The 26071-nt window shown below is 44.7% G+C and overlaps 1 long non-coding RNA gene across 1 annotated transcript in view; it reads left to right on the top strand.

Moving 5' to 3' along the window:
- Nucleotides 1-8216: 8216 nt before the first annotated feature.
- LOC144145027 (uncharacterized) overlaps nt 8217-26071 on the top strand; it is a 29968-nt gene continuing 12113 nt past the window's right edge. The window contains exon 1 of the long non-coding RNA XR_013317400.1: nt 8217-8322. This is a non-coding gene — a long non-coding RNA (uncharacterized LOC144145027). The remainder of the gene's footprint in view (nt 8323-26071) is intronic.

Below are 26071 nucleotides of genomic sequence, written 5' to 3'. Positions count from 1 at the left end.
ATATGGTGTATCATGGTAAGGTCAGTTTTCAGAGCTAGGAGCACTCTGGTTGAGGGCAAATCAGTTTTGGAGCGCAACACTGTGTATACTGAAAGTCGTACGCCTTGAGATAGACGTGATTTCGAGAGTGCTATAAGAGGGAAGCGATGCTTGTCTACAAATCTGTGGAAATCAGGTAGACCTGAATGCAGGCCACACGCGTTCCACTGAAAAATTGTGGAATCCGAGAATCTTCCCTAATCTCCATGAGATGAATGATTGTTATCTCGTTAACAACACATTCTGTCACAATACTGATTAACATTGCGTGACCTTTCCTGAACCGTTCGCTGTAGGCGTTGCTATACCACGCCCCCCCATATTGGTTCGTATTTAGTAAACTGTTTCAAAATGCAAAAAATAAATGGCATGCCCTCGCAGCTTCGAAGCGCTCTTTCCCGTTTGAGTTTTTTTTTGTCTCCGCTAATTACAAGGGGTCAACATTCTTTCTATAACCTTGTTGGCGACTTCCGTATGTTCCGTCAATTCGCATGTTATCGGACCCACTCCTGCAATATCTTTGGGGGCTCCTGAACATTCACAACAAAGGGCAATTTCTGTGGTGATTTCGTTTTCATGCTGTCGTTACTTTTCCCTTAATTTTCCTTAAATGTCGTTACTTTTCCCTCAGAGGTTTAAGGGCACAACCTTAAACCTCTGAAGCTCTGCTCTCGCTCTTGAAGCACGTACAGCCTTCTTTTCTGTGTTGGCCCAGTGAGCAAGGTATTGCTGACGTTCAACAGCCAAGCACCAGCTTCAATGAGGGAATGCACTAAGATTTTTGCTGCCAGTGACTGTGCTTTCCATTTCATCATTCAAAAACGTTTCGTTAGTTCTTTTGTGTACCACGACACTGCGATAACATGGGCAATTTAATATGGGTAAACGTAAGTGTTCCACAAAAACAGAAGTACTTTAATTGAAACGGGCATTTTCCAACATATTACAGTGAAAAAATTTGAAAAATCACGATGAAATACCCTTTAAAAAACATAATAAAGCCCTGTTTTGTCATTTTTTGAAAGGAAATCACAGAGCGAACTGTAATGTACATAGTAAAAAATTAGGGCGAGCCTTGAGAAGACAATAAAAAAAATATTTTTGCTCATCAGTTTTTCTAAGCTTGCATTCTGGCTGAAGATTTTACTTGTTGCAGATTTGATGCTGTCACAAAAGATTTTAGTACCCTTGTAACGCCGCAACCTTTCTTTAAATTGTTTTATACATTTCCTATGAACACTACAAATCTGTGTTTGTCATAGTGCTTATTGTCTTTAGTTTTCGCAATGCACTGTATTATCTTTTTAACCACACCGCTAAGCACAATTTGTAAATTAAAGCTAATTAGGCTAGCCCATCTGGAATAGTTACACGAAAAATGGCCTGAAAATTGTAATATTTTAGGTTCGCTCTACGTTTAGTTAAATACGGCTATGATATTGCAACAAATCCTGAAATAAATATATATATGTAAATCTTACACCGTCAAGGCATTAAGAAGTGTTCGAAAAGTATCAGAAAGAAAGACGATAGAAGTTATTCTCAAGAATAGAGAACAAGCAACTCACGACCGAGAATAAACTTGTGTAAGCTATCTTGGCTGGAAAAAACAAAGCAAGAACTTGACTGTAGTGACAAGTCTTTCTGACGGCTGACACCCGTGGACGTTGGGGCAACAGATGGGTTTACGAAATATGAACCCAGAACCAACAAATTGCCGTCACGTCTATGAATTACAGAGAAACTGGAGGTTTTCTAATTCTGCCCGGACCTTGTCTTTATGCTAATGATTATATCACACAATTATTTCACTGTCGCCAAAGCACGTTGGGATTGGCCACGGGGTGCTTGGGGTGTTTTATCTATTTTCAAAGAACCAGTTTACTCACGCTAGAGTGCCATCGCTCGTGTATCTTTTTCACGTTGAAAAATCCTTTGTGCATGGTTGGAAGGCGTTAAAATTACTTAAGCGGCTCCCGTTGTTCTTCTGTTATTGCAGACCGAACTATATGGGAGCTGTGTGCCCTGCCCATAGTTTTTACATCTGAAAATTTTCTTTCGGGAAACTTCAAATAATAATAAAAGCATTGTTCGCCTATGTCATAAAACTTGTCCCTATTTTGGCGCCTTTCGGCGGATTCTTTCAAAGCGTCTTTTAGAATGCCTGTGTCCTGTCTCAGCCAGGTACAAGTTTATTATTCTTTTTACATTAACAATATTCGCTTATATTTTCCCTAATCTTTACTCCCACCGTGGTGGTTTTGTAATTAAAAAAACCCCGCGGGATCTGTGGCTAGAGCGTTCTGATGCTGCGCCCAAGAATGCGGGTTCTATCCGAGCCGTTGTGGCTGCTTTTCTGAAGACGAAAAGTTGAAACGCCCTTGTGTCGAGAATTCGGCGCGCATGAACGGTGTCCAGGTCATCAAAATTCATTTGGAGCTCTCCACAGGGGCGAGCTCTACAGCCCAGCTGTAGCCTGGGCGCATTCAACCCCACTATTATTCAATGAATGAATCAATCATTCAATCAGTCAATCAATAGATAAATTAATAAATCCCACGATCAGCCAAGAAAAATTAATAAACCGCATGTGCCATTAAATTAGAGGCGAATTCTAGGAATGGAATTCTGGATTTGATGGGGTTCAAACTAGCTGAAATGTGCTGTCTCCGCGTGTTGAAAGCGTACGACCAAAAGGGTTGTTGTTGTTTTTTCATGGTAGATCTTTCTTTAGGATATATGCCGTCAATAGGAATCTTTGAGAGAAAATGTGGTCCATTTACAAAAGTCACAAAACTGTAAAGTGATAACTCAAAAATGATGGGTTATTTTGTGCTTCGTGATACCAGGAACGTAACGGGGCTGCAAGGGGCTACAACAGATATGCAAAAGCGGGACTAACACAGATTCTATAGTACCTGTGGCGAGCGAGCCTTTTCTGGACGTAATTAGCTGCGTAAGCGAAGAAACGTACCTAAAAAAGAGCTCGTACAATGTGCTGCTGAAACAAAAACCGGCTGAAAATCACCAGCAAAAAGGCAGACAAACCAAAGCAAAGAAGGATGCGCAAATATTATGTTCCAGTAAAGACGTTGTTAGTAACTAACGCCAGACTTTCGCCTTCAAAGAACGCAAGCAAAGTTATCTGCCCCTAAGAAGTTCCCAGGGGTAAATTCCCGAAACTATCACAGACCCCACGTATGCAAGGTTCCCGTTGGGCTCCCCAAAGGCGTGACGTGTTTTTTAAAGAACTGGAGCTATACAAACCCTTTCCATTTAGGGCGAAAGCTTCAAGTGCGCATTTCTGCGAAAAACATGCCTGTGTGGTGCATGATGGTCTACACCTGATAGTCATGCCACGTAAGTGAAATGGAGGCACCCCAAATGCACTGAACCGTAACTCAGATGATGTAGTGCTGTGTGGCAGTCTTCTTGAAAAGGTATTTCGGGCACTAAGACGCAGGAACAAGAACGAAGAGACGCAAAGTTTAGAGTGGAGTGTGGATGTGTGTTAGTTGGTTTTGGGGACCTATACGTTTGAGTAGATCAAACAAAAGGCCACCACATCAAGGCAAAAGCCACAAGCGATACAGCGAGCGTTCTCAGGATTGTCGAGCACCTTGGTCCACGCGCTGAGGGAGAAGCATGTATTAAGCAAAGATAGAAGTAAACAAAAACGACTTGAAGTTATTTCGAAGTGCATGACGTCTTACGGACCGAAAACCAACTGTGTGATATTGTTGCGTATTAGTAGACGGAGGTGTCGACAGCAGGATGGAGATGTACCTATTTATTAGGCGTAGCGCTACACCGAAGAGTAGAGGCAGCACGGCGAGTCTCAGCGAAGAAGGCGGAATCGTTCTGCCCGCGAGCGGTGAACCCACACACTTGCGTCGTCGTCTTCGAACACCTGGCTGGCAAGGAGAGGGAACGTCACACTCGCTGGGGATTGTACACTAACACTGCACGGCGATCACGCATACCGCAAGCAGGGGATCGCTGCTTGATAACTATCCACGTGACAATATCATCTAATTTGAAAGTATTTTATATGCTTCAGGAAATTGATAAGCTTGGGTGGAATAAAATTGCGCAGCGTCTCGGCAGCCGCATTGGGATAAAGGCAAAAAGGTATCGTGCATGCGTTGAGAATGTCCGGTAGATATTTCCCCTATTTGCGACAAAAATAATATCGGGCGAAACGGTCCTTGTTTCGACCACCGCCTACGCCTTCACGACTGCGAGCGTGCATAAGACTGCTCCAAGACAGTCAGCTATATTTATCTGAATTACGGTATAGCACTCACAGCTATGTGGCTATGCTTCGCGTGCTGTAGCATTTTTATTCGAGTCGGTCATAAGAATTATTGGGTAAAAACATTCACTTTTTCTTAACACTATTCGTAACTGGAATAAACTCCCAAATGAAGTGTTTCTTGCCACTAATTTTGCTGAGGCTATCGAGCATGCTGTATAATTTTTTCCCCGATATTGTACACATGTATTGTTGTTAAAATAAGTGTTTTATTGTTATTTGTCTCACACTAACACATTTACGCACTGTATACGGTTAAAAATTAACCCACCAACAATCATGCGCTGTAGGAACCTGTAATAAATAAATAAATAAATAAATAAATAAATAAATAAATAAATAAATAAATAAATAAATAAATAAATAAATAAATAAATAAATAAATAAATAAATGAATAAATGAGAAACCTTGCAGGCGACGGAGATGGCATGGCAGGTGGACAAATCCGAGTGCGTAGCCTGTAACCTTATCTTATATATGATAAAAAATGGCTATCAGAAACGTAGGTTGCTTCTACTTCATGTTGACTTGTTTGACGTCTCGAATCTTGTGTCAACTATTCTGTCTGCAGAATCAGTGGTGCTCTGCTTTCCGTTTCCACCTCTTTTCTTGTGGGCGATAATGCCAAGCCTGCGTATTTAAATATGGCCGGGTGTCAATAAAAACTATTTCAAAGATTAACCTTGTGCCGGTTACGTCTTTCTGTAGTCTGCGTTCTTGGCGCTGCACGAAGCTATAAATCGTTGAAGAGAATTACGCTATTTCTACCCGACTTTGGTGAGAAAAGCTGCTTTGCGCCAGAGCAGTATAAAGATAATAAGGCCATTTATATCGAAGCACAGTAGGAACGCCCCCTACATTCCACGAGGCATGGCCATCGATGAATTGAAGGTACGCCAGTAGGTATGTTATTAAAGGAGCCATGAAGAGAAAACACGTTTATTTCATTCAAAAGATTGTCTCGTTAGAATCATACTGACACCACTTTTAACGTAAACGTCGCTCAAATAAGCTACATAATTAGGAAAAACGGGAATGGTCATGCGACCCACCAGCTCATTTCCCGCCACAGAACCTATGATGTCACATGAGCTAAGCTCTGAGATTGGCGGAGGCTGGCAGAAGCAGATGCAAATTAGGTAGAGCTTACAAACTAGACGAACGATCAATTTGCGCTTAAATTTAGGGCACATTCTTTACAAAAGAATCAGAATGATGGAACAAACAGTGGAAGTTATGAAAGCACATGTAAACATAGAAATACTGATGCGATCTGCTGTTCGTACTGCGCACAGCATGCTTGGTTTAGCTGCACAGCACTACGGGGCTTGGGGTTGCCTCAGACGACACTGGCCGATTGACGCAAGCAACGGTGTCTTGCGTGACCCCATTTGTCGAGCGGGCACTGTTTCAGGTAACGAATATTTTCTCCCAGAACAAAAACAAGCCAGGTTTAAATGCGGGCAAAAACAAACCAAACGCTTGCCACGGTGTGGTGGCGCCATCTAGGTTACGGAACGTAAAGAAAGGCGGGAACAAACCAACACCGCTGTGCAGGGTGGAGACAACCTTTGAACGGTCCCGTGCCGCCGCAATTGGGCCAACGGGCTCAACGCGTTATTCTTTTCGTTTCCCACGAGACCTAGCAACGCGAAACAGACAATATGATTCAAACTTCTTCAGTAAACCGCGTTGCGGCGATAATTTTAGCGCGGTTTGACACAATGACTTGCTTCGGCGGCGAGCGAGGAACCGAAAATGGCGGCGCCAGCGTATACGTGTCTCTGCCCTGTACGGCGGATGCGTGAATGAAGGTACTCTAGGCTGCAGAGCGGTCGGTTCCTGTGATGTCATTTGGGACCGCGAAAACGCATGATTGAGCGGGAAAATCAAAATTTTAACCTCAATTGTTTAATTTCTCAGTGAATAAAGCACCGTTTGCATCGGGACAAGCGCTGGGGGCACTATAAAACACGAAATCTTTCGAATAAAACCAACTTGCATTTTCTCTTCATGGCTCCCTTAAACACGCAGTCTACTGCGCCCCAAGCTGAACAACCCTGTATTCTAGTCACTATAATATTATGATAAAGAATTCCAATTACACAAAGTTTTAAAATTAAAAGCGAAGATTAAATTAAAATTAAAAGCGAAGCACACCTAAAAAAGCGAAGACAACTATGATGAGATGTTAACGCCCAGCTCAAAATTCTTTGATTAGAGACAATAAATTTCAGCGTAATATTTCTTCTTTCCTATGGCCTAATGCAACTATATTTTGTAATCATTCCTCAAGGGAAGTGGAATCATTCAATTTCAATGCTAGCATTGTTTGCCGACTATCTTTACAGCCGGAAATGTAACGCCTTGCATTTACATACAAATGCAGATTTAGCCGGAGTTGCATAATTGATCGTTACAATAGCGTAAATAGAGACAATTGGCTAAAAAAATTGTGAAAACCCGGAAAACAAAAATAAAAAAAGTTACGAAAATAAAGTACCTTGGGCCTCCGCTATTTTCACAAAAATGTATATCTCGGGAAAGTTCCAACTATAATTGTTACGATCATTCACATGGACGTAATTGGTCGAACAGAATTTTTAAAACAGGAAACTAAGAAAAATAGAAAGGCACAAGGAAAAGTGATGAACCGTGTAACGCCCACCATTTACAAAAGATGCACATTTCGTGGAAGTTCTACCTTTAATCGTTTTTATACCGTAAATAGGGATAATTGGTCGAACAGAATTTTGTAAAACCAACAAATCGGGAAACTTGAAATAAATAGCGAAAAGTGGGGAGCCGTATTTGCACAAAAAATGAAGATTTGGCGGAAATTTCACCTGTTTTAGTTGTCATAGCATAAAGGGGGATAATTGGTAAAACAGGGTGTTGAAAAACAACGAAAATTAGAAAAACAAAAATATTGCGAAAACTGGTGAACCAAGTTGCGCCCTGCATTACCAAAAAAATGTAAATTTGGCGGAAGTTCCGCTCGTAATATTGTAAATGTGGGTAGTTGGTGAAACCCAATTATGAAAAACCAAAACATTTGACTGTAAAGCACTCACAGTGTAGACAAGCGGCATAGGAATGCTACACATTAGTTTAAATATCTCGGAATTTTAGCAGAATATTTTATTTCGGGAACGCCTGATATCTTGCAGGCCTCTTGTGATGTTTGCGTTAAATGTAACGCTTCCTAATAACTACTGACCATTTCAGTGCCTCTCTAGCAAACGTATTCAGGTACATTTTGAGTTTTATTTTAAGTAAACATCTTTTATTGATTATTCAATATCTATTGGATTGGTTGGTACACCAACTAACAGCTTCATCGCTGGTTGCTACTGTTATTCATGCAACAAAAAGATACCATGGAGGTATCTTAGTTATGTCGTACTTGTGTTGATGAGACCCCCTTAGCGCTCACTAATTTCTGTAGATAAGAAATCGAGAAACATTTCAGATATGTTCATGTCCTTGTATTATACGGTCGAACCACGCGCGCATTGGTGTGACCGTTTTGGATCTTTGTAAAATGTCAGAAACCTCCAGCCAGAAACGAACTCTCGTAAACCATGCACAAATGTTTGTGTAGAAATATAATTAGACAGGATAACCAAAATTAAAAATTCTTTAAGTTCGCTTTGTTTCAACCCAATTAGCCGCATGACCAGCTCGTTATATGTTATTTAGGATGAGGACAAAAAACTGACATTTAGGAAAACAAACGCTGAACACAGTTGATCGATGGTAGTTTGTAAATTTTCACATTTCGAACTTTTGATAGAGTGGCATGAAACTCTGCACCTGCATTGTCCACCGCAATGAGGCATGCGAGCCCCTTGAAATCAACTATAAATGAGATTGCTGAACCACGGTATAGAATATACTTTCATCTCACTCAAAAATCTAGCGCGGAATATGAACAAGCTCTTGATCGTTCTCTTGACTCTCCTTGGTAAGTTTGTGTTTCGTTTTACAGCAATTGACGTTAAAACGACTTCCTACCTAAACCAGAATTTTCGGCAAACGACGTTTCATTACGTGCTTTAATAGACTTTCGCATTTATATTAACGCTTTTGTGGCAGATTGGAAGGCCAGAGCTTTTAGGAAAACCTTGTTTTTCTGCAGAATCCTAAAGCTTCGATATTACAGCTGTAAAAATTATTTTTTGCGTAATCAACACAGAGCAACACTGCGCTTCTTAAACGGCTACACGCATAGTATTTTTGTATCGTAGAAGTTTACAATAAAGTGTTTCCAGATACCCAAACCTGTTTGGCTTTGAATGTTGAGTTTACAATACAATAAATGTTTAAGTCCAGTAAAAGAGTCGTCGCTGATAAGTTATACAGTTTATCACAATACAGAGTTGTTTTCAGGGAGGAAACGTTGACGTGGAGTTTAAGGTTACCCAAAGCAATTTTGGAAACGTCAGTGGGCTGCTACTGCGATAAGCCTGTGTTTTGTTTGTTTAATATCAGCGTTGCATTTAGCGTTTCATGTTCAGCTAGCAGATTTGTTTAATGACATAACGAGTGTACCTAAAATGCAACATTTGTACCTTCATTGCAGTACGGAACAGCGAAGAAGTAACAATGTTCACATCTTAAAACTAAGGTTATAAATTGCCACCCAGTAATGACAAATGCTTTTTCTAATGAGAAGGCTTTTGAAGGCATGTTTCTGTATAGGAGCGAAATCTCGTTTCAGTAACGCCCGACCGCCTACCCTATTCCTCTACATAGGTGTCGTTTTCCAATATGTTATTTTGAACTGATAGAAGTTAAGCCAATTACCTTGTAAACCTGCAATATTGCGTAATCTATTATGGGTATAAGGCGATTTTTTCCAAAAATAGCAGCAAAAGAGGTATCTTTATGCTAAGTGAAATCGTGTACACCGTAGAGACAAAAACTCAAATTGCGAATTTAGATTGTAAGTCTAGCTAACGTTGCGGAGAAGGACGTTCGAAGCGCTCTTCAAGGTCCCATGCAAGCCCAAATCAGTACAGTGAAAAGACAGCCGCACTGCCATTATTGAAAAAAAGTATTCGTGTCTTCTCCGGCGATGTGAAAGTAAAAATTTGAACACTGTTTGTTATCAGTGGCAGCTTTGTTGTATAATTATCCTATACAATTATCAAACATAACAAGGTGTGTTATGCTGTGCTATATTGTAAAAGGGAAATGAATTTTAGTGACAGCGCATAGGTTTGTTTAGTGACAGAAAATGTAATAGCCGTTTGCTGTTTAAGGCATTTTACAACTTCAAACCTTCTTTTAAAACACCCACTACATTTTGAGACAAATAAGGCAGGAACTCCCCTGTGTTTCAAAAACTCTTTTATAACCAACCTATTAATCAGGTAAACGTAAAACCGCGTCAGCATTCACTACTGAAATGCGCTACCTTGTGAGGGATATAAAACCTAACATAGTGAAACACGTTAAAAGAGGTTTTATTCAGCGATTCTCAAAGTGCAGTGCGGGCTTTCTACTCGGAAAAATCGCAAAGGTTCACATTTTTATTCGGCTTTTAAAGAATGCCTGCTTAGTCCACAAACAAAAACTGCAAATCTGTTTGTCCTTTAAAAGGATGTTAAATAAAACATACGGAAGAGGCTGCGTGACCATTTGCAGGAAGAATGGAGAAGGCTGTCACCAAATAATTTTTATATAGGAAAACAAAAATAAATAAATCGCTGATAAGCGAGAAAAAATAGTTGAGGTTACGCTGTGTAGATTGCGGATGGGCCATACCAATGCTACTCATCGTACCTAGAGAGAGGCACGAAACAGCCACGGTGCTCGAGATGGGCCGCCTTGTTATCGGTAGTTTATATAGTCGTGGAAATAAAACTACTTAAACCATAAATAAATCACCACTTGTCACCATTGCATATAGGCATGATAACTCCACATCTACTGCGATGTTTATCTTGGGCGTCATTTTTTCTCTTAACGGCGTTTTTAAGCATGTGTGGAGTGCGATTTTTTAAGATATGTAAGGTATATCATCACCCATGAGCGCAGTCACCTTATTCCGCTTGAGCCCGTAAGGGTCCCGCCTTGCTGCCGCAAGGACGGTCGCCTGCAAAACAAGTAGAAAATTCTTCCAATGGTGGCGCTTTTTACTTGGCCCACTGTACAAGTTTTACCTTTGTTGTCTTTTCACGCAGTAATTGAAAATATCTATGACAACATAACCCCTACATCATATTCCCGCTCTTATAAGTCACTGTCATAGTACTGGCGCTGCTCGGCCCTGATAATATTCCGCGAAACAAACCTACCATCATCATCATTGACACAAAGTTTCGTATTCCCTGCTGCTTTGTCGCCCCTGCAACTCGATTTCCTTAAGAGATGAGGACTGCTTGCTTTTGTGGGTTTTCTGCTGGCTATCAGAGGGTTAGCCCCAACCATAGACAGCTTTACTCAAACTACCAGCCGATTTCCCGCTAATAATATCTATATCGCCTGCATAAAATTGGTGCAACTTAATTTAATTTGTTTACAATACTTCCCAGGTTTGTGCTGACATAGGTTTTGCTTACTTGTATCGCATCAACCGAGAACCCCAAGAATGCTACCTATTCACAGTACACTTCTTGAACTTTGTTAACTCTTTCAATATTTTCTTAGCGATCCACCTCATGTGGCAAGGGGGAAATTGGAATTACCTTACACAGATTGTAAACACCAACAAGAAACAAATCGTAATTCCTGGCTCTGTGGGCCTGTGAATCAGAATAAAAGCGCTAGAGTGGTGGCTGTTTTAATTGAAATAGGCCTGTCAGCGAGGAGGGCACATACCAGTACTAAAACACGCGCATTAAGAATAAGAAGTTTGCATACCATTGTCGGATTTGTTCCTAGCTACAATACACAGTACGGTGTTTGGCCATAATATACACTTTTCTCAAAGCTAGCTAAGTTTGCAGGTGTAGAGCTTTCAGATATAGGGCCATATTGATTTCAACAGTGATAATCTAGTAAATATTAGGCTCCAAAAACGAGAAAATGTTCAATGCAGAGCAGATTCGGATGTTTAAAAATGCATCTTGCACAACTTTTTGATCTTGATTCGACACAGTGTACAGCCAAAGTCAGATGTCCGAAACGGATTTGATCAAAAGGAATTCTGACGAATTTCCCTGAGTGGCTTGAATTGTTGTGTTTACATTGTACACGAATTTCCAGTATAAGTGCCCGCCCGAATTATGGGGAATCAAGAGGAACGCAGGTCACTGAACTCGTTAAATGCAATTTGAAACCGCTGAGACAACTTAGAAGGCCTGTCTGTCACAATCCCCTTCACCGTTTGCGCAAACAAGGAGACGCGACAAGAGCTATTCAATTTTGCAGAGTGGTTGGCCCGCGCGTGTTCACGTGCGGCGGAGTCAATGGAGTTTCGCAGAGTTAAAAAGTGTACACTACCTGGTTTCAAGAGGTCCTGAAAGAGGTTTTTATGATACATAGGAGTTCACATTCTTAGGGAAATCAATGTTTCAGGAACCAGCTCCTTCAAAAATTTTCTTAGCGTGATAAATATTACTGGTGTTATTGCAAATCAAAACAATGTATTTTCGCCCGCGTTGTGAGTTTTCCTCCTTTCGACCAACCACTCGCGCACGGGAGCGTGCCTGCCCGTGATGCCCGCTTCTCTTCGACGTCTACAAACATGGTTTAAGGCATCTCCTACTGTGACATTCCGCGTCGTAGCATCGCTTTGGGGCTTGGTCTTCTGACTGTCTGCGTTCCGGTTGCGGCGTTCTTGACCATTTTGGTTGTGAATCCTGCGCTACGGTCACGGCTGGAAAAGCGTACGGAAGGAATAGAGCGGGACTTTTACGACTCCGCACCACACCGAAAGATCATGCTAAAAGAGAACAACCCTGTCACCGCACGTTTTCGGTGACGACATGTCTTGGTAGGTAAGAAAGCTAAAATATATAAACCAATGAGTAAAGAATTGCCTTGAAATGTCTTGTCTGAACCCGCACATGCATTCCGAACCGACGTCGGTTGTTTGTTTGTCCCCTCATTCGCGCCAATTTCGGCCTTGGTCGCTTTGTGGTGACGTCATGCGCGCGCGTACACAGGCAGTAGTATTATTGCATTCCGTTATTCTGATCGATTTTAAACATTTATGACCGTAACAAAAGCAGGCGAAGGGTTGCAAGGTGCGAAAAAAAGATTTTTAGAGTGTGTCGTGCATACCATTTCTTCCTCTCCTTTTTCTTTCCGGGGAAATTTCCAGGCGACCCTGGGTTTATCAACTACTAGGCAACTACACCGTAATCGATAATATGAGCAATCTTAGAAGAAAAGTGTGTTTTGGGGCGGTCCTCGCCTGCCTCTTTGTTCGACTGTGCATATCGATGCGCAAACAAATCTTTTACCCGTGCTCCTTCCCCTGATGGTCTGGAGCCCGTTTTCTCTGTATAAAGGCTGTTCATTCAATCCTTTTTGACGTACTTCGGCAGGGGGGTGTGAAAGGGGCACTTGCCCCCCACAAACAGAACCAGCACTTGCCCCTCTCCCTTCCCACTTCTTTCTATGCCCCGCAAGTTCATCCATGCTTTCTCCTGTTTCCGCTGAAATTGTGATCAGAAAATTTCCAGATTGTTTGGAGCGCCCCAACATCATAAAGGGGGTGGAGGGGGAAGGGCTCTTCAGTTGGGGTTTCTTCAGGGGGAACTGAAGTAGGCACCGTAAACAAAGAATTAAGCCAGCCAACTCTGAACGCCTTTTCCTTGCAAATTATGGCCGGGGTATTTTTCTCAAAAAACCGTAGTTTTTCTTGGACAAATTCTCTACCTAACCTGTCCATCACAACATTACCTACACCTCAGTGATTTGTCAACCCCTCCTCTCGCTTAACGGCAGGTGCTGAGCCCCTCAAGGGCCGTGTTAAATACGTTCTAAAGGCTTGCTTTTGTGTGTTTGCTCCTGGGAAACATTCTGTTCAGAAGCTACTGCTTGAGTCGGAACATAGATTGACGTTTTCTGCACAACTTTTGCTAAAACTACAAGGCCAGAACTACCACAAACAAGGTTCCCGTGAATATGATAGCTAGAGACTAACTTTAGGCACAGATAGTCTTGTTTTAGGCGTCTCTAATAGCACTGAAAAGTGCCATTTAGGCAGTATAGGCACCATATGCTGTCGTGTCGTCTCATACAGGCTCAAATCGTAGTTCCTTCTCCAACATTTTTTGCTACGAATTTTCGACTTGCATTAAACAGCAAACAATACTTGTGCTGTAGGGAAGTATCCATTTAAGAGTGGCTATTTTAACAAATTTACGTGAAATGCGGGCTGATCTGACAACTAATAAAAGGCTTTAAAGGAAGCCTGCAGCTATACTCATTGACTTCTTGGAATATACTTTGGCGTAAAGTCAATTGTCGCACCAGTCTCCGGCCGCAAGAATTATAATAATTTCTAAAAAAAAACCAGCATATAGCAGTTCACCTGGCGTGGCGTGGCAAAGTCCAGCGTTCTCACCTTGGCTAGTCGTGACCCTAATGTTTACCTTGTGGGTTAGACAGAACTGTAAGAGAAAACTCCGGCTATGGCACCTCGCAGCCTCCGCGCGCAAAATTTCTGGGAACGCTGGGGAAATAGACGGTTTACACACGTGCGAAGGTGGTCCATTTTATCTCTTCGCAAACCTTAAATGCACTTCGGATTCATCTTAAAAGGAAAACCCAATGCTGATTTTATTGCAGCACCTTGTTTAATAGAGATAAAACATTCCGAGCTTCTCAACCGTTTTAAAACCGATGACATTTTTACCACCATTGCCACCCTAGAACAGCCTCCAACATTACAGGGCGGTCTCGAGATCGCTTTGCCCTCAAATAATTCTCGCATGTAAGCTTCATCAGAACGAAAAATCTGACCCCTCTATTTCGCGTTCAAAGCGTTTCGGTAGACCGACGTTTTGGGAAACAGACTAAAAAAAGAAAATTCCTTACCAAAATCTTCTTTTCCTCCTATTGCTATATACAAATATCCTTGCTCCGTGTAATCCTGGCTGTAACATGGTCAATGAAGTTGGCCACTTACATGCAAGGTACATGATTTTTATGGATACATTATTGAGTTAGTTGGCTCCATTGTATACCCGGTGAATGATAATTAGGATAATATCACCAAACACTGCAATTTTATTTCAAATCTTACGGTTTGGGTGAGTGCCCGTCGGGTACACACCCGAAAAGAAGAGAACTATTTAACGAGTCTCCGATGTTGGGCGAGCTAGAGTTAGGTGTTCTACATTTCAAGAATGAACTAGTAGAAAAAAAGCGGCATGTATCATTTTGGCCTATTTGTTGTGCGCGCTATCTTACCAAAAGATATTTAAATCGGAGAGATGTTCACTTTTATGTGCAGCAGAACATGCCGTGTCTTACGGGAACAAAAAGCGCGCACGAGATAAAACCGGAAGAAAGCTTTACGCACCAACATTCGGAGAAGCTGGAGACTGCAGGGAGCTTGAAAGAGAACTCAGTGTGGGGCGAGTCATTGCACGCAAAATATAGGCACACCAAACACTCTGGAACTGCGTAGAATTTTGATATCTCACTTGAACTCTATGCTGCCAGTACGAGATTAACAATTTTGAGACGGCCCGCATCTGCTTTATTTTATTGTATCACCTAAAGGCGCCGAAAAACCCAGTAACACTTAAAAACGAAGCTCTGCGTCTCAGTTAAAAATGCTACCAATTCGATGACTTCGACTGTAAAGCGAAAGTTTGCTTGGATAGTAAAATACAACGGACTGAAATAAGTACCCTATAGATTTCCAGGAATTCGCCGAGGGGACACATCCCGACATAAACCCGCCGCGGTAGAATAGTGGATAAGGCGTTGTGCTGCTAAGCCCAAAGACGCGGATTCAATCCGCTGCTGCAGTGGCTGCTTTTCTGATAGAGGCAAGGAGCAAAAACGCCCTTTGTTCAGATTTTAGTGCACATTGATGATCTTTCTCGGGTTTTCAACCAGAGCGAGCTTCATAACTGATTCGGAGCTTCGGTGCGGTAAACTCCACATTCAATCAATTACATCTCTATACCATTCGCGCTCTGCACATCGCCGTCATACTCCCGTGAGTTTTCCTGATTCAGAGTTCGTTTAACAAGATTCCGTGCACGAAAACGTTGCTTCAATCGACAGTATCCGACAATCATCTGGCTAGACTCGTTATGATGCAGCTGCAATGTCAAAACATTGAAAAGTATAGGCGAAAATAGTTCGCCGAGATAATCGCATTGTGGTGCTCGTTACTGTATGTAATGGCACCCATGTTTTTGTATGAGTACCTGTAAAAAGGAATTTGCACATTGCAAATTCCCGTTGTTCGCAATATTTCTCAAAACACCATTTATTTTACAATATTGTCTCATAGGTGCCAGAAAAGTGTTATAAAACATGTGCCCCCAATTGGAAGTGTTGCCTTTAATTAACAAATTTTGCATTCGTTTATTTGATATATGAGCGTTATAAACATACTCAAAATTAGTGCCTACATTTTCTTATTTTTAGAAATTTAATAACCCAGATAATCTTTATTCGTTAGGTCCTGATATGCTGCGGAATGTTACTTAAATTATGAATTCCCCCTCCCCCTCACCCGGCGGTAAAACAGGTTTGCCCACCTCAAGACCAAATTCTGCCAACGCCTGTAATTGCGACCGAGCCTTTGTGTCACATCAGTGTTTTTTACCTATTGTCACGAATTCATGACTGGTTAACTGAACACTTCTTGAAGAACGTGGTGCAGTAAGATTTCATAAAGCACTACCATAGCTGATCTGAAGCAACAGCTCGAATTCGGGCAAGCGAGCGCAACTATATGCCCAGCTGCGACGGCGATTTCGCCGTACGGGAAAAGCGGTTGACGTAATTTTGTTTTACGATTTACGCGAGAAACGTTGGCGGATATTGACTGGTTAATACGTAATAAACCTTCCGTAACTACTAACGTAACTTCCGTAACGAATGTTCGCAAAGGCGAGCGGCCGAACCGTCGCAAGTGGAAAATACGGATCGCATTAGCGCTAACATTGAGTTCAATGGGCTTCATGGACCTTACTATGTTTATTACACTGTCGCGACGGCGACAGAGAGATGAGAAGACACACGTCTGCACGCTACAGCGCCGTGGACCCAAACTGGGGTCCCCGCTTTATTCCACCTCGTGCCCAGCGCGCACCGCAAGCGCGTGGTCATCACTCGCCACTCGTGGCTCAGCCCCAGCGTCATCGTTCCTGGAGCGTGCCCGTTTGCGGCAGCAGACGACGCAAGCTGCTGGGGCGCCGCCACATAGCCCCCCCCCCCCCTCTTCAGACGGAGTGGCGGCAAAACGGACAGTCTTTGTGCGGGGATGTTCACGGGTGGGGCTGCGAACGGAGGGGAGAGTGGTGGTGTTCAGGGTGGAGTGGTGGATGGTGGTGTCGAAGTCAGGCGGTTCGGCCTCGGTGAGAGCGGGCTTGAGGCGATCAATGGAAACGACAGTGTCGCGGCCGTTAACGCGAACTGTAAACGTCTTTTCGCCGCGTGAAATGACGAGATGAGGGCCGGTGTAGGGCCGTTGAAGTGGCCGGCGGGCACTGTCGACACGGATGAAAACGTATTGGCTAACAGAAAGACTTGGGTGAATAAAAGTGGGTTTTGTGGAACACGGCCATGGCGGTTGGGGACGGATATAGCTGAAAAACCGCGTTAAATCCTTTACGTAGGATGGGCCAGGAGAGGAAGGGTTATCTTGAGGCTGTGGAGGGACCAGGAAGTTTGCCGGTAATCGCAAAGACGTGCCGTAGACCATTTGGGATGCGGCACAACCAAGATCATCTTTGATGACAGTGCGCAATCCTAGCAGCACAAGAGGAAGGTGAACTGCCCACTGCTCAGGTGATTCGTGAGCCATCTGCGAGGCCTTGAGCTGACGATGAAACCTCTCGACCATGCCGTTGGCTTGAGGATGATAGGCCGTTGTTTTTAGGTGAGTAACACCGAGTAGGCATGTCAAGCGGCGAAAGAGTGTGGACTCAAATTCGCGGCCACGGTCTGTGATAATCTCCGACGGCACGCCAAAACGGGCGATCCATGTCGACATAAGCGTGGAAGCAACAGTCTCAGCCGTAATATCGTCGATTGGAGAAGCCTCCGGCCAGCGGGTAAAACGGTCGATCACTGTCAAGATGTAGCGGCAGCCCTTAGGTGGTGGTAGTGGGCCAACAAGGTCCACGAGAATTGTGGAGAACCTTGAGTCCGGTAGTGGGAGAGTAGCCAGAGGCGATGCGGTATGCCGAGAGACCTTGCATTGTTGGCAGGCGAGGCAGGAACGGGCCCAGGCGCGTACGTCAGTATTCATGCCCGGCCAGACGTATCTCTCGGCAATCAAACGCCGTGAGGCACGAACTCAAGGATGAGAGAGACGGTGAATAGAGTTGAAGGCAATGCGCCTGAGAGACGCAGGAAGGTATGGCCGTCTGCGGCCTGAGACCGGGTCAATGTCGCAAGATTCCCGAATCAGGGTATAGAATGTCCTCGAATTGCAGAGAGGAGCTGTTTGAAGAACGTGGAGTTCGGAGCTCCTCGTAATCGCTTTGGGCTTGGGCCAACTCCTGAGAACTGAAACCGGAGCGCTGTACGGCGGAAATACGGCTAAGAGCGTCGGCTGGAATGTTGTTAACTCCTTTGACATGCCGAATGTCCGTCGTAAACTCTGCAAGATAAGCCAAATGTCGCGTCTCTCGGGGAGAATATGTAGTCTTCGATGACTTGAAGGCGTTCGTAAGAGGCTTGTGATCGGTAAAGATCACGAAGCTGCGGCCTTCGAGGAAAAAGCGGAAATGCTTCACAGCGAGGTATGCCGCCAGGAGTTCCCGTCCGAAAGTGCTGTACCGTTGCTCAGTGGGAGAAAGCTTCTTCGAAAAGAAACCGAGCGGGTGCCAGCTGCCGCGGATGTGCTGCTGAAGTACACCTCCAATCGCACAGTGGGAAGCATCTACCATCAGGCTTGTGGGAGCGTTGTGCCGCGGGTGCACGAGGAGGGTAGAAGAGGCCAGGCGCTCCTTGGTGGTAGTGAATGCGCGATCAGCAGCTTCAGACCATTCAAGACTGCACTCGGGAGACTTGGAAGTTTGAAGGAAAGTTTCGAGAGGTTGAACATTGGCCGCAAATTCCGGGATGAACCGTCGGTAATAATTCACCAGCATTAGGAAACGGCGCAGATGGCGCAAGGAGTCAGGTCAGGGAAAGTCGATTATGACGTTCACTTTGTCTGGCAGAGGGCGAATTTCATTGCAGTCAACGAAATGACCGAGAAACTCCAACGACGGCAACCCAAACGCACACTTTTCGCTATTAAGGATGAGGCCATGCTCTGCTAGGCGTTCGAAAACTATCCGCAGATGGTGCAGGTGCTCAGATAGCGATGAACTGGCGACAAGAACGTCATCTATGTAGGCGAAAACAAGAGGTAGACCACGGAGGACGACGTCTATGAAGCGCTGAAAAGTCTGAGCTGCGTTGCGTAACCCGAAAGGCATCCGAGTGAATTCAAAGAGGCCAAACGGTGTAATGATGGCAGTTTTCTTGACGTCATCCGGGGCTACGGGGATTTGGTGGTAGGCTTTTTGGAGGTCAAGCTTTGAAAAGATGGTACATCCACTGAGGTTATTGGCGAAGTCCTGTATATTAGGTAGGGGGTACCTGTCGGATACCGTGGCCACGTTCAAGGAGCGGTAATCACCACAGGGTCGCCAGTCTCCTGATTTCTTCGAGACCATGTGTAACGACGAGGACCAGTTGCTCGATGACGGGCGAGCAATGCCGATTTCAACCATGTGGTGAAATTCCTGTTCCGCGATTTTATGTTTGTCTGGGGCCAGTCGACGCGCCACGGCGTGCGTAGGTGGACCGGTGGTGTTGATCTGATGAACGACGTCATGCTTCACTGGCTTTGTCCAGTCTGGAGGGGCAGTCAGGGAAGGAAACTCGTTCAGCAATTCCCGGTACGGAGAAGGTAGTTCGCAAAGAAGCGTAAATGCGAACGGATGGACTGGAGACGATTTGCCAATGACAGAAAGGCCGGTTTTGGCGTCCAGGATTCTTTTTCGGGCCATGTCAACCAGGAGGCCGAAGTCCGAAAGGAAATCGGCTCCCAGAATGGCGTGACTCACGTTGGCCACGAGGAAAATCCAGCGGAACGCACGGCGTAGGCCGATGTTGACCATCAGAGATTTTTTTCGGTACACGGGAATGCTGGACTTGTTAATAGCTTGGAGATGGCACAGTGGTGCTTGAGTGCGGTCACAGGAATTAGCGGGGAGCACACTCACTTCAGCACCAGTGTCAACTAGGAAACATTGACCACTGGTTGCATCTGTGATGTAGAAGAGGCGACTGTCGCTGGCTTGGGAATCGGTCGCCGCCGCTAACGATCCCTCGTCCCGTTTCCCGGCCAGCCGCAAGGACGGGTGCAACGTTGCACCGCTGCACCGAAGCGGCGATGGTACCAGCACAATGAATCAGGGTGTTGAGGTGGCTGGCGCGTTGTGCCTTCCTGGCGAAATACTTGCGGAGACGGGGTACGGCGAGAAGGGCCAAACCGGCGAGCACGACGGTTGCGAGGCGGCGGCGAGCTGTAACCAGCCGATGCGACAAGCTCCTCCAAGTTTTGCATGCGCTCTCGGAGAGCGGCGAGGTCGTCGGATAGCGGTGAGGGCAAAGGAGTAGCAGGCGCCGCCACGGTGGTATGGTCGGAAGATTGAGCGGATGCCACCGTGGACAAAGGCGGATGCAACGTGGCGACTTCCATTATCTTGTCAGCATGCGCGGCCAACGCGGATAAGGGAAGGTCAAAGGAAGTCGCGAGGATCATCTGCACAGAAGAGGAGAGCCGTCGCAGGAAAAGTTCCTTCAACAAACGGGAGTCCGTGGCAGAAGGTGCGTCGCCGAGCAGGGTTTGCAGTTCGTGAAGGAGCTGCGAAGGTCGACGGTCACCCAAATCCTCTGCAGAAAGCAGCCCCTGGAAATGCTGCCGTTCCGAAGGGCTCGTGCGGCTCAAGATGGCAGCCTTCAACGTGTCGTAAGGGTTCGTGGTAGGCGGGTTGGCAAGGATGTCACGAACCTCAACCGCGATCTCAATAGGCAGTGACTGTTGTAGATGGTTGAAGCGAGTCTCTTGAGACGTGATGTGACTCACTCGGAAGCTTGCCTCGGCTTGAAGAAACCACACGTCGGGGTGCTTAGCGCTGAAGGGGGGCAAACGGCAAGCGACGGCGGAGATGCCAGGTGAAGAGGCAGCGGAGGACACAGAAGGACCGCTGGCGTCGCGGGGAGGGTCCATTCTGAGTACGTGGCTCCGCTGCAACGTCCGGGTGACCAATGTCGCGACGGCGACAGAGAGATGAGAAGACACACGTCTGCACGCTACAGCGCCATGGACCCAAACTGGGGTCCCCGCTTTATTCCACCTCGTGCCCAGCGCGCACCGCAAGCGCGTGGTCAGCACTCGCAACTCGTGGCTCAGCCCCAGCGTCATCGTTCCTGGAGCGTGCCCGTTTGCGGCAGCAGACGACGCAAGCTGCTGGGTCGTCGCCACAACACTCTTGTAACTAACACAGCAGAGCCGAATTAATTACGCCACGAATGTTGGTCGGGGCGGAATTTTTGTTTCTCGACCGATATCCGATGACCATTCGTACTATCGTAGTGTCAGCGCCATCGGTTAGCGAGTCGGTCACACCACGCGGACTTTCCATCGGCACACGTGTTCGTGTCGCTATCGGCGTCGTGTGGAAAGGTGGTCTGCCAAATCGAAAGCAGGCTTCGCTGTCGTGCAGCCTTTCCAATGCGCCTTAACGACAAGTGTGGTATCACAGAGAAAAAATGCATAACAACGAACACCATAGTGTTAGGGCTTCTGCCGGAACCGCTTATTCACCAAACGTGCCATCGCGACCCCCCAACGCTTAGAATACGACGCTTCTCTTCCCTGAAAGTGCAAGAAAAAGCAGTACAACAGCATTATTTCTGCTTCTAGACGCATCTTGGAGAATCGTTGATGTACATTAGTCCAATTGGCGGAGCCATAAAACTTGCAGGGAAATGTGGGAACGCGGCAACAAACTTTGCAACAAAAGTTGCAGCTCTCAGTTGCACGATAAAAAGATACACTTGGCACAGATGACGTTTCCCACACATACTAACGATTGACTTGGTTGGTTTGTTGAGCTCAAAACGACTTTGGGGACCCCTTTACACAAAACATTTTTACTACACAAACACGAACGATATTATAGATGGACAGACAACGCATAACAAAAAAAATAAAAGCAAGTTAAACCTCCACGCAGACATTGGCATTCGTACGCGCCGGCAACAAGTATGTGACGCTGTACTGAGTTCTGGGCGGATACGGCATGGCGTTAGCTGAGCTAGCAACGGCAACCAAACATACACACAAGCAATACATCATGAGCGAATACAAAAAACTTGTTCTCTGGGGAGTCCTACGTCCTATCCTTAGGCGTGGCTACAGGTACCGGTAAGTTCAACGACAAGAGGTCTCGTCGAAGTCGAGTCGTCTTAGCAGGCCAGCCGCATAGGCTTTTCGGGATTCATCATCGTAGCGTTGTCACCACGTTTTGACTCGTGACGATGATGCGAGCTCGATCCTATAGACGAGCCTTTGGTCGTCAAGCGGTGGTTTACGAGAGAAGTAAAAACACTCATAAATAAGAGAAAACAAATGTTCATGAAGCACAGATCACATCCCGAGCCGGCTCTATTTGCCTGCCTTGAGCGGTGGGCGATCTAATAAAGTGTAAAATTATATCTGCAAAAAATACGTGGTTTTATTCTTTAGGCTCAAAAATTTAAGATAACACCAAAGAATTCTGGAAATTGGTGAAGACCAACCGTGAAAATGATACAGGTATTCCGCCACTCACGTTTGGTAACAACCCTGTCCTTAATAATGTGGATAAAGCAACATGCTTTAACGAGCATTTCGAATCTGTCTTTTCAAAGTCTCAACCTAGCCAATTTCCAACTTCCGCATACCCAGTACTTCAGCCTATGCCTGAAGTTAGCGTTGATCGTTAAGGAGTACTGAAGCTTCTTCAAAACATAAAACCAAACTCAGCACCAGGCCCTGATAGAATTCCGAATCTTGTCCTTAAATCCTGCGCTTCTGCCATATCTAGGTATTTAACACTATTGTATAATATATCCGTTTCAAGTTCCACACTACCGCAGGATTGCAAAATCGGAAATGTGGTGCCCATTAACAAGACCAGAAATCGAGATTTGGTTCCAAACTATCGACCTATCTTGTTGACTAGTGTTATAAACAACCATCTTTTACAATCTGGAAAACAACAATTTCTTTGTCGATTACCAACATGAGTTTAGGTCAGGCCGATCATGCACCACTCAACTAACAGAATTCTCGCACGATTTATTTAAATCTTTCGATAAAGGTGTACAAACAGACTGTGTACTGCTTGATTTTCAGAAAGCTTTCGACAAAGTTTCTCACAGTCTCCTCTTACACAAACTATCTTTTCTTGGCTTTGCAAACAAGATTTGCTGGATTCAAAATTATCTTACTGGTCGATCCCAAAAGGTTGTAATAAATGGTGTTGAATCAACAAACGTTCCTGTGTCATCTGGTGTACCGAAAGGGTCGGTACTTGGACCACTTTTATTTCTGATTTATATCAATGACATTGGTGCGAGCATAACTTCAAGTATAAGGCTATACGCAGACGACTGCGTTCTGTACAGGGAAATCCGAGGTGATGATGATAGGCTGGCATTACAAACTGACTTAGACAAAATCTGTTTTTGGTGCAGCCAGTGGCTCATGTCCCTAAACGTATCTAAATGCAAACATATTCAATTTTCCCGGAAACGCAAACCACTCCAGACACAATATAATCTGGGTAACGAAGCTATCCCTGAGGTAACCCACGCTAAATATCTCGGAGTCACATTTTCTTGCGACCTAACATGGAATCGACACGTAGAATCAATAACCGCAAAGGCAGCCCGCACGCTTAACTTGATAAGGAGTAATTTTAAGCAGGCTCCGCAAGCTGTAAGCGAACTTTAATATCTGCGATCTGCGGATCTGCGGCCGATCTGCGGATGCCCCGCCACAACAACACCTTCGGCGCCGTGACATCAAAAAGAGAAGAAAAAAACTAGCAGAAGAGCAATTTGTACGCCTGTACTTAAGCAACTTACAATCAATTGACCCTCGAGGGCCAGGCAGCGAAGCTGCAGCGAGCGACGGTGAACTGCGGGCTCCTCGCCGGCGCCGGACGTGACCACAAATTTCCGGAACAAGTTATACCAGCGGTGCAAGGGGATCACTGGCGCTCCCGCTGTGTCGAGATACAGCGGCGGAGGCGATATCCCAAGGCCGTCCTTGTCGCCAGCGTGGTGTAGTGGGGCGCGGTCCGCTACACCGGAAGGAACAAACTTGCCCACATTAACGCCGCCGTGGGCTACCGATGGCGACCTATGTTTATATACACGACATGACAGGTTAATGGATCATGGTGCCATCTTTGTTGGTGCCACGAAACCCATAAGAATATTCAACAGGCTGTAAATTAGGTTCGGGTATTCCGAAAACATTTTTTTAGTTTGAAGGTTCAACTTTTTTCCTCGTAATTTGGCCGTTTACCATGCAAGAGCTGCACGTTGCCGTTACAACTTGCGGGAAATCAGGACCTAGTGCAGATAGAATAATATAGAGCATTATTCGGTAACTCGAAAATGACATGCTTGAGGAGGCTTTATTGATGTGTAAAAAAATTTGGAGTAGAGGCTAGTTTGAAAGGCCTGGAAAAAAGCCATTGTAATGCCACTCCTGAATTAGGGAGAAGATTCTGCAATCGCAACAAGTTTTAGGGTGGTCGCTTTGACCAGCTGCGTATGCAAAAACATTGAAAAACTAATACTCCACCGAATGTATTTTCTTGACTACAATGGTATCATCGACAATCGCCAGTCGGTGCACCACTCGGGAGATCCACGAAAGACCATTTGGTGGCGCTTGAATGCTAAAATAGGGAAGCCGTTGTATACAAGCAGCATTGTTTATTTTGTTGATATGCAGACATCCTATCACACAACATGCCGTTATGGCATTCTTTGTAATCTGCAGCGTATTTCAGAAACTAGAAATATCGTGAACAGCTTTAAAGAATGCTTCTTAGAGCAAATTTTTCGCGTTAGACATGGAATGTCTTATCAAAATTTTAAATCATGAAAGTGTAGTTCTATTGGGTGGCGTTCTCAGCGAAATCGTCTTCATTATTTTTATGAATAATTCGGGAAATGCACTTCCTCCTTGTATTTCCTACTCACTATATGCAGACGACGTTCCTATAGCCTATAAGCCATGCAATACAGTATAGTCTGGTTAAAATGAACTAGAATGGGCCGTAAGAAATTGTTCGTATTATCAGAAATTCTCCTCCAGCGGAAGTTTTTTTTTGCATTGTGAACATATCAAGAGATCAAATTTTTGTTTGTTTCAATCATGAAGGTCGTGTTTAGCAGGTTCGTTTTAACCGGAGTCTATTGTATGTCTATATGTGAGAGGCATATCCAACGAGGTTTGCACAGCCTTACGAAATGGGCAGATGAAAATTGTTACTAGTTTATTCCGGCGAAAAGAACCTGCGAGGTTTTATGTAGTCAGCATGGTATTTACCCTGACCGCGCAATGACAGTCAATAAAAAACTTGTGCTTAAAGAGAGCACCTTGGGTGTTGGGAAGATGAGTAACTATCATTCATTGCACAAGTCAAGCACCTAAGAATGTAATGCTTCGACGTACTCAAGGTTATAAGAGAGATCTCACACCAGCTATGGGGTACTGACACATAGTGCCTAATGGCTTTATATAATTTTCGTTTGAGTTCACGCATAGATTAAGGACATGTTGTGGATCACTGTTTGCAAGGACAGAACTGAGAATGTTTGCCTAGTCCTTTTTAATCGTTTATGTGGAAGCCAACCACTCGTGTTGAAAGAAACAGCTTATATACACGGGGCTAACGTGCGGGCTGAAATTGGCATACTTGACAGAATATCAGACGACCCCTAGAAGCGAACAAGCGCTCAGGATTTTCGAAAAGCGAACTAACTTTGCCTACCCACTTCTTGTGCAATTTCGGACACTAGCCACATACATTATATTTCTTGCTGATCTGAATATCTTAGGGTTGATGACTTTGTTCCTCCTTATGGCCAATGTCCCGGGCCGAAGAAAGAATAAAAGGGGCTAACGGTCACATACGGCTGAGCGACAATAAAAAAATTATCAGTGGCTTTGCTCGCCTATGCAAGGATATACGTAGCATGAACTAAGGTTCAGCTACGTATTCTTAGGCCTCCGGGTCGTCTAGGAGTAGCTGATTATCATGCTTACTTCTGCTAAAACGATTTCCAAACCAATCGAATGCAATGCAATCAAATATATTCCCATTCAATCTAATTCAATGTAATCCAATAAAATCTACTCGCGACGGTGGAGGCTCTAGCGCGCCAACTGTGCGCCGTGAGACGTCACAACTACTCGTGCATGTGCAGCACGGCTCTCCAGGAGCCACGCAAAACTGCACAGCCTTGGAAAGTGCAGGTCATGCTACAAAAAA

Source organism: Haemaphysalis longicornis, unplaced genomic scaffold, assembly GCF_048455015.1.
Source record: "Haemaphysalis longicornis isolate Haplotype H1 unplaced genomic scaffold, Haemaphysalis longicornis Haplotype H1 scaffold_7, whole genome shotgun sequence".
In the NCBI taxonomy this organism is placed as follows: domain Eukaryota; kingdom Metazoa; phylum Arthropoda; class Arachnida; order Ixodida; family Ixodidae; genus Haemaphysalis; species Haemaphysalis longicornis.
This window is presented reverse-complemented; position numbering and strand designations above follow the sequence as displayed.